Raw genomic sequence first — 10,119 nt, forward strand, 5'->3', positions numbered from 1 at the left:
TTACACAAAGTTTCAGATTTTTCTGAATTTTCGGGTTCCTTAACTTCTTTTGTATGTAATTAAATGTGCACGTTTTGTGCATGTGGAGGCGCTGGTAGACATGGCTATTTAAAACGTTGGCATGTTCACTTTCTGCAGGCTTCTCTGATAACGATGCATATATATTTCTAAATGATTATATTGCTGAAAGTTTCAGTTCCGTGAAATTTTCCAACAGAAGATAAGATCTGAGCAAATCCTACGATACCAGCAAACGGTTTGTTAGAATTCGTTTCGTTCTGATTTTGTCAATATTCGATAAACGTGATAAAAATTTATTTTTTTATAATCTATATTTAAATAATATTGTGTATTTGATTTACATATAAATATAATAAATATATAAATTAATCTTTGTACAAAATTATACATTTCTGTTAGAGCTTAACAACAAATGATAAAGTTCGTTGCTGTGCAACTTGGAAGATAATTGCGTTGAATGTATATGCATATACATATATTTGAAAATAAAGAGACGACGTGTATAATAATTAATGTAATTAAATAATAAATTCTAAAAATAATTAATGATGAACTTTAAAATATACAAAATTCTTAATTAATTAAAGCATCCTGAAACCCATTTGTAAGAAACATAAACTGTATTGGTTTCTACAGAAAATTCGTGTTTTATATTTTTATTTATAGAATTTTGTATAAATGATCTGTTTTAAATTACTAGAATTAATTAGTAATATCCTTTTTTTTTTATCAAAATTCGATTTATTACCACCGTCTAAAATATAATCATTTTACAAATTTCATATTACGATCCATATCCTTCTTCTTTATTTTTTTTGTATGAATTATTACAATGTCATCTCTTGCACTTACATCTATATCAAATTTGTTTTTTAAATTATTAATGCTACTGCTATTGTGAGGAGTCTGATTATTATGAGGTAAATTACAATTAATTCCTACAAGAAAAATTTAATTACTTGAAAGATTTATTAGGACATAATATACATATTTATTACAGAATATTCAGAAATACCTATAATATTCCTTGCATACTAGGACAAATAATATCGTTTTTCGTGCTTCTACCATAAGAATATTGGAAAAATAAAAATAAGAACTTTAAAGATATACGTATACATCTACATATATATACCATACATCTATTTATACATGTCATTATGAATTATTAATTATATATGATTGGAAACATTGCAATAAACTTGTATATTGATAATTCCAAGAAATTCGACCGACAATTAATTTATCGATACTTATATACTTTTTTAACATTTTGCTGATCAAACAAGTGGATCTACTCTGGCGCCACGCCAGCTTTCTGTGATTCTTAATTTGAAGAAGCAATATTAAAAGAAATTTAATTTAAAAAATTTAAACTTTTTAATTATATTGTTTAAATTTAAAAGTAACACGAATATAAGTTCAACTATAGGCGGGACTTGCTGAGAAATGGTGAGGAATGGACCAATCAAAAGTGGCTGTTTCATCTCCAAATTCTTATTAGAGGGTCTCTAAGTTGTATTATAGGTCAGTATTGATAGCTCTAGACGCCATATTGAACTGAGAAAAGGTATTATCTTTGGATCTATATCCTTAAGAAAAATGACGTGGCGCCAGAACAGATCTAGCTGTTCGATCAGTGAATAAGTGTTAAAGGAGCATATATAGGTACCGATGAATTAATTGTCGATCGAATTAATTGAAATTCAACAGTTTTAAGCTATTTTTCGACATAAATCACTTACAGGTCGATTGTGCTTGCTGAGGATAATGCGCGTATTGTTCTCATGCAGTCGCTCAAGTACAAAACCATCTATGCGAGAAACTAAACGAGAGAATCGAATCAAAGAAAGCTATCCCGTTTTTTCCCTTTTTTTCAAACGCGGTACCCATTATAAGCTCACGTTAACTATCGCGTTTTAATTAACCTTGCGAGGGCGGACACGTAATGGTTCGGCAATTGGCATACTTTACGCGAAATTTTTTTTCTCTCTTCTCGATTCGACGAGGATGGGGAAGATCGTCGATTTCTCACAATACATTCAATTGAAATATTACAATTTTGGGCACAAAATTTCTGTTTATATTATTTATCAACGCTGCAATGCGTTCAACCGGTGATGGTGTGTTTCTGACTTTTCTGAGGCTGTGTTCCAAAATTCACTGCCAGTGCTGAAAATCTGTAGTGCACGTAACATAAATTATATACTTTTAGTGAATTTTGGAACACAGCCTGAATAGCGTAGTTTAAGCCTTAAACACAATGAAACGAAATAGATAACAGGGAACAAAGAATAAGAATTTTACCTTATCAGAAACCTTCTGTATTCCATAGTATACGGTTTCTGGTAGGTTGAAATTCTTATTCTCTATTCCACCTGTTCTCTATTCCTTTTCATGTTCAAGGCTTTACTCGCGCATGCACAGCAAATGCAGTAATATGCAGTAGCGTAAACGTAAAATGTATGTGAGATAACGTAGAGTAGAGATGAGCAAAAATCATTGATATTTAGAAAATATCTATATTCACTTATTGATGTTTCGATGTTTTCTGCCATCGCAGATTTCCTATACATCAATGTTTCATCGATATTTTGTCTTTGATGTTTTGATTTTTACGTATAATTTATTATTAACAGCAAATCGGTTGGATGCACTAGTGCATGGGCACTCAAAATCAGTGCACATTAAAATTGTTGCAGACAAATTAACATACAGATTGTTTAATATAAATAGAAACGTTTAAATCGCGCAATTTTTAATAATACTTTATTATTTTATTTTATAAAATATGTATATTGAACATTTTATTATTCGAGACATTTTACTTTTACATTTATATTTAGAACAGTTATATTTAGAACAATGGCATTAATGTGCACTAAGAGCGCGTCCAATCGAATTCGCTTTAAAGTATAAAGACTACGTAACTATAAGTCCTGATTTACAATTAATAGATGTAAGCCGTAATAAATTGACCAATTATAATCGATTATTCTTGATTATTTTATGTACGACAACTAGCTTTAAACATTAATTTGTTAATCCGTCCCAGCATTATTAAATATTAAAAGAAAAATTACATTATTAAATATTTTCTTTTTCTATTCGATTTCCACTTCTATTAACATAAATGTTTATATATTTTGATTAAATATATTTTTGAGTACGTTATTTATTATGAATTAAGTTTTATTTTAAAGAAATAAAAAATCATTGATGTTTTATAAGCGATAGATGATTTTCAAATATTGTTAATAAGTTTCGATGCTACAGCATTGATGTTAAACATCGATGTCATTGACTGCGTTCAGCAGAAAAAGCGGTTTTGTGTGCAACTGTTAAAATAAAATTCTTTAATATGGATGGATTTATACATTAAAATTCATGAAGAACTAAGGGCAAGAATCAATCATTTTGAAGAATCTTACAACAGCTGCAAAGCTGTTTCTCTGCTGAACGTAGCGTATGATTGGCTTATTGCGATTTGTTTATTGCGTTTATCTTTAAAATGATCACGCATGCGTAAAAGGATACACGGCGGGAAACACTGCACAACCGCTACAATCAAAATTATCGGCGGCTTCGTATCTCGTTAGGAAATATGAAACTGACATCTTGTCAAGGCTACGGTTCGATTGATGCTCTAAATCCTTCGAGGCATTCTTCAATTGATTAATTAGTAAAATTCTTTCTTCTGGCTGGTCAATCAAATGCTTCGAAGCATTTGTGGCTCGCACAAGTGGATTGCACAAATTAAACAAATTAAACAATTAGTTATCATTGTCAGATATGATTCTCGATCAACGGCATATATTTTAATGCCTAAATTTGACTGAAAAGATTCCACATGACGGTTACGATTTAATATCCTATACATATAACAATACCCGCTATTATCCCTTTCAACAATCGAGATGTGTAAGAAGAAAAGAAAAAAATATATTTCACGAGTTAATATCGTGGCTCAATATTACTGAATTTATGTACTTTAGAAAAAGTAAAATATATAATGTATTATAAAATATATACATATGTATAATGTATTATATTGTTTTTTATTAAATGATTATAATAATTAAAAATATATTTTTTTTAACTGAAAAGTATCAAGAAACATTTATTGTCTAAATATTTATTTAACCAACTAATTTTTAATAATTAATTACAACGTATGATCATTATTGTGTACTAATTTCTTATGATAGTATCAGAATTAATTACAATTAAGTACAATTACATTTTTCTAATTTAATTTTATTGCATTAGTGAGTTCTTGTACACAATAATTTTTCTTAAATTTTTAGATAACGATAATATAATTTTTATGATATACTGTATATAACAGATTTCGAATTATTTATATTATATACAGCGTGATAATTAAGAATTTCTGAAATTATAAATAGTTGTTATCTTGTTGTGAATAAACAGAATTATAAACTAATTATAAACTTTTCATGTGTTAAATAGCAAAAGATTAATAATTCTGCCTATGTTAATTGAATATAATATATTTGATCAACACACTTTTTTTAGAAATGGACTACCAAATTTTTGTTTTATAGAAGGTAAATAAATGAAAGATTTGCACGCGATTTTATCCGCCGCTATCAAAAGACGATATTCGATGCTTTCGCGACCCCATTGCTTCCAAAAAAGAAAAAATCAGCACGAATCAGCAGTAACGCGCGGAATCAATGTACCATAAATCCTCGGCGGGGGGAGAGTTACATGGCGCGAGAGAGCGAACGCGTTCGCTTCCGGTTCTTCATCTCGTCCGCCCTTTCGCCGCCGTCGTCGATTCTCCGCCAGCTCCTCTTCTTTCTCGGGCGTACCTATCTGTTTCGCGTCGGCCGCGAAAGATAGTCGGCGGCCGAATAATTCATTTTCGTCGGAAGCTCCACGTCTCCGTTCCACACTGCGCAACATCGCCCAGCGGCGCGTTCTCCGGCACGGCCGTCCGTTTCCGGCCTCGGCGGAAACGCAACCGTAAATCGCGGCCGCTGCAAATGTATGCGCACCCCGAGTAATCAAGTACGTGGTCGCCATCATCTACAGCGGTCGCTCGTAATGAATTTCTAGCTAGCAGAAATATTGTGGGTGTGGTATGGGAAAAAATATGGGAAAAATTAGGATTAAGATATTTCGAGCGTATAATGACTGAAATGATTTTACAAATAATATCGATATCTTCCAACAGAAACTTTTGATAATTTTATATTAAATAAGTATGAAAAGATTAATTAAAAAATTCTGTCACAATCTGATACGGAAATTGATTTGTAGAAAAACTATAATAAAAATTAATAGTTTTCGTATTTGATTCTGGGTTCTAAGTATAAAAGATAACTTTTTTGAATTACAAATTATTGTTTAAATTTTTTTTAATTTAAACTCTTTGATGAGCATATATATGATTTTTCTTTAGCACAAATTTTATTAGATGTCATATTATTTTATAAGATTTTGATGTTTTAAAAAAAGTATCTTTGTGCGATTTAAATTTTATCAAAGAAATTTTTCTCTAAACAAAAAGTTATAGTTACTTCTTTGGTCCCTTTGAACTGTATTATCGATTTATATAGCTAATATGTTCTTTTACCACAGAAAAATCTTTGAAACTGGTTTAGATTTTTATTTTACTTTGAGCTCTCTGAAAAGGAACATAAATGAGAAATTATCCGTCGCTAATAATGAATTATGCAATTATTTTAAAAAGTTATCTTAAATTATTGTTTTCAAGGAACATTAATAACAATTTGAAATATGCTGGTTTAATTTTAATGTCGCGTTAATAAATGTTAAATATTGAACTGCATGATAGTAATTATTTCTATAAAAATATTAACAGAATAATGAATAATTAAACGGTGTTACATATTGTATATATTGTATATAATTACATATTGTATATAATTACAAATGCAAACAACAAATAAAATTTAGAAGATTACTGCTGCTGACAAGCGAACACTGTGTAATTAAGCCAATTGTAATCAAGAAACTAGATTAAATATACATATAATAATATACATAAATGGCTTTTTGTGGAATGTAACAATTTAAACTCTATAATAACATAAATCAAAGAAATGTTCTCATTATATTTATCAACTAATAAAATAATATATTAAATAAAAAATATTTTTACAGTGCTTGCAATAACAATCTTTATGCATAGTATATTTCGTATATTTAATTAAATGTTTAATTAAATTAACTAAATAAACTATGTAATTACTATTTTAATTAATATTTATTTTAATCGCGCGTTGTATAATAATATTATTATATACGGAAAAAAGTGACTTACAATTAGTATTATCAGCTAAATATCAGTAGCTAATTCGAACTTTTCTGTCAATGCTAAATGTTAGTTATTAAAGATAAAATATATTTGTTGCAAGATACAATTTTATTATCTAAGATAAAAGCGTATTTTAACAGGAGTAACTAAGAAAGTGGCATACGGATCGAAAGAATGATTTTGCTGAAAGATTTAAAAGTTTTGCTAGACATTCCTCCAATAGAATTAGCTAAACGTTATTTAATTCTAGCAGCAAATATTTTTTGCCGTAGCGCCTAAATTTTAACAATATAAATTTTAACTATATAAATTGAGCTTTGACAGTAACGATATCAGCTACTCCTATTTTAACGACACATTTTTGCTGCTACGGCTATACTTTAGCTGCGTTGACTAATTCTTTCTCTGCGTGTATTACTGTTATTAATGTAACGGTCGTGGCGCAGAGGGTTGTGCGTCTGCTTTCTGTGCCGGGGTTCCAGATTCAAGTCCGACTAGGAAAATCAAATTTTTATTCGACCGCTCTCGGAAGGCAATGGCAAACCACCGAGAGTATGGCCTTTGTCACTCCTCTAAATTAGGCCGTTCGGAAATCGGCGTTAAAATTGTAGGTCCCGTATATCTGTGTAAATTGTAAATGGCGCACACCACAGAAATTGATAAGAGGTCAGAGGGGAAGACAACCACGCTTCTGACAAATAGCAAAGGAATCGCAAATACTTATTATCTTCGCTTGCTCTGGCTGTATGGCCCCTGATGAGAGCGGTAGTACTACAAGAAGATCATTTGCATCTTTGTTCAATCGCGCATGCGAGAAATCTCTTTAGTTGTAAATCATTGTATATACGTTTCTTTCCCATTACTCTCCGACTACAGTTGTGTGTCCAGTAATGTCATGCAGCAAGTGAAAAAGCGACGGTTTTCTCTTTTTAATTTTGCTTCATAATTAAGGGCACAATTACATTTTTTTTTAATTAACGATCGTGGCGCGAAGAGAGCTGCGCGTCGGCTTTCTGTGCCAAAGACTCTGCAGGTTTAAATCCACCCAGGACAATACAACTCTAAATCGGTTTTAATCGATTTGGAAGAAGTGATTGTCACCTCTCGGAAGGTAAACCATCGAAAGTAACTCTACCGAAAGGAAAGTCTCTTCTAATAGACAGTTCGGAATCGGCGTAAAGCTGTAGATTTTCCATACATCTCCGGATATATGCAGAAGAAATCGCCTACAAGCTGACAAGCATACGGAGAGAATGTTATTAACGTATATAATACTTCTTTATTCAGTATATCTAATTTTTTTTAATATAAATTAATATATGTCAATAAACATACGCGCAATCTTCTAGAATGCGAATTCAAGTAAACAGACTTCCGACAGTCTTTATCGTTAAGTAGAGAACATTGTTGGCGTGAGCCGGATTTATATGTCCTTCATGCATATCCCGAAAATCCAGAGAGATCGAAATACACGAAACGGACTCCGAGACGGTCCTAAGCCACTGAGAAATGGTGCAGCGTACTCAGGAGTTGCACAGTATGAAAGCATAAGATTTCCTGCCGCCTTAAGCGGTTAATGTTTAATCCCAACGCAAATTGAAGTTCCGTTTACACGGCAGTTATGTCAACCGTTGCCACGTCTGCATCCAAAGCTCGGATTTACTCTACGCGCTTTGGCGCTTGCTAGTTTACTAAAGAGTAATCCCCGATTCCAGAAAGCTGCCCTATTACAAACTCCCAAACGTTTCTATGTTTTGAACATCTCTCTTTTGTTTTTAACATTTTTTTTTAAATTTTCCAGTGTCTATTTTAACAACAACAATAGTAATAATAATTTGTATCTCGAGAAAAATATTATAAAACAGTAATTCTATTTCTATTATTGTATAATATATTATTAATTGTTATTTAATAAACGACTTAATTAAAGCTGATCTTTAAACAATTCGTAATATTCTAATCTGATTTTATATAAATTCCTTTGAACGGAGATTTTGTGTTCAAATAAATTAAATTTGATATAATAATTTATTTTTGATTATAGATACAAATTATAACGGATCATTTAAAAAAAAAATTGGTCAACATTTTATTAAATAAATTGTTCTTTCTAGATTTTCATATGCTTATTATTTCAAATTTTTTTTAACGTAAAAGACGGGTCGGAGAATACGATGCTGATAATAGTTCAGTTACTGCTTGCATTAACGAGAAGTTGAAGGTTTTCTTGAATAACTTCTTCATTATGGTAATTGCTCATTTAGGAATTCTGATTTACTTAGTCCTTCCGTACTTCTTCGTAAGTTTGAATAGGTTTAATTTTGCGATGCCGTTACCTCCGAAGGTTTCTGAAAAGTTTCGTGTGACTACTATGGTCACTGTGTATCTTAAAAGTGATTTTAATTTCTGCCATTTATTCTACCATTTAAGCAATATCAAACATTTGTAAAGACAAAAGGGAAAATAGGCAAAATTATTACATTTGCATAATGCATTCTTTTATAAATATATTTACGCAGATTGGTCATACATAATAATAATAAATATGGTAATCATTAATTATTTACTTTTTCAATACTATAAACAATTTAAAATAAAAATAAAAACTGTGAAAAATGGTTTAAATGATTTATTAATTTATAACAATGCCTTTAGAGAAGTGAATGCAAATTTTTCAAATTATGTCGCAGTAATTTTTTAAATTTAATTTTTAGCAACATTATCAAGAGCATACTTAACGTATTCGTTTATAAATTATGATTGTTATTTATTTATTTATCATAAAATATTAAATCATAAAAAAATTAAATCATATTAAATCATATTAAATCATAAAATATTATTTTTGAACAAAATTTATGGAATATTATTGCATATATATGTAGTGATAATTATAATTACAGGTAAAACTGCAAACATTAATAATATAAATATAATTTAAAAATGTAATATAAATAAATTTAAATTAATAATGTAATAAATAAATTCACTTTAAAATGTAATTTAAATCGTTAAAATTGCAATAACCTCCACTATGTCAATCTGTGTATTTGTCATTAGCCGATCGCGGTTTTTTGAAGATTTTGGAAAGAGAGCATTATATTTACGAATAAGCTTTTGCAATTTACGTACAATTACATAATTATAAGAGAATAACATCAGAGCTATGACGATGCCGATCAATGTCACAAAGCTCCAACCTTGCCACGCGTAAAACGCCGCGCGGACGGTACTGACGGCGGTTCTCTTGCACACACCCATTTCGTGAAATTAACGATTTAATTGTCACCACATCGGGCCGATATTTTAATTTTGTCCAGGCAAATAGAAATTTTGTTCGCGCCGCGCCGCGCCGATAAAGCACAATAAACGCTCTGTGCTCGCGATCGTTGTGTATTCGATAAGCAGAAAATTCATTACGTATACGGTAGCACGCGAGCGCGGAAATGAGCCGCGGTGCTGCCACTGTAAATTTTATCGAAATGCGCCGGAACGAAGTGTGCACTCGACTGGGCAGTACCGCGGCGAATGAGCACTGAATAAATCAAGATCTGCCGGAGGGGTTGGGAGAGGGAGGGAGGGAGGTGACAACGAGTTTTACAATTCATCGTCTTCATATTCATATGACCCCCGATCCGGCGCGAGATTTAATGTAATCGATCGATTGTTGAATTTAATGAAAAATTTTACGACGGTATAAGGTAACTATTAGTATGCTTTTATATTTAAATAAGTTATAAAAATAAACTAGTACAAATAAATAGGCAAAGTGTCTTTTTTATTAAGTT

At 30.8% G+C, this 10,119-nt stretch overlaps 2 long non-coding RNA genes across 2 annotated transcripts; both read right to left on the reverse strand.

Annotated features, from left to right (window-relative positions):
* Window positions 1-6,848: 6,848 nt before the first annotated feature.
* On the reverse strand, window positions 6,849-8,360 carry LOC105447987. The gene is made up of 2 exons (XR_974186.1): window positions 7,667-8,360; window positions 6,849-7,564 (listed from the first exon to the last, which is right to left on the reverse strand). It is a non-coding gene; the product is annotated as an uncharacterized LOC105447987 (long non-coding RNA).
* An 82-nt stretch (window positions 8,361-8,442) lies between these two features.
* LOC105447988 lies at window positions 8,443-9,794 on the reverse strand. The gene is made up of 2 exons (XR_974187.1): window positions 9,464-9,794; window positions 8,443-8,679 (listed from the first exon to the last, which is right to left on the reverse strand). It is a non-coding gene; the product is annotated as an uncharacterized LOC105447988 (long non-coding RNA).
* Window positions 9,795-10,119: the final 325 nt, after the last annotated feature.

This window comes from Wasmannia auropunctata, unplaced genomic scaffold, assembly GCF_000956235.1.
Source record: "Wasmannia auropunctata unplaced genomic scaffold, wasmannia.A_1.0 LD336090.1, whole genome shotgun sequence".
Taxonomy (NCBI): Eukaryota; Metazoa; Arthropoda; class Insecta; order Hymenoptera; family Formicidae; genus Wasmannia; species Wasmannia auropunctata.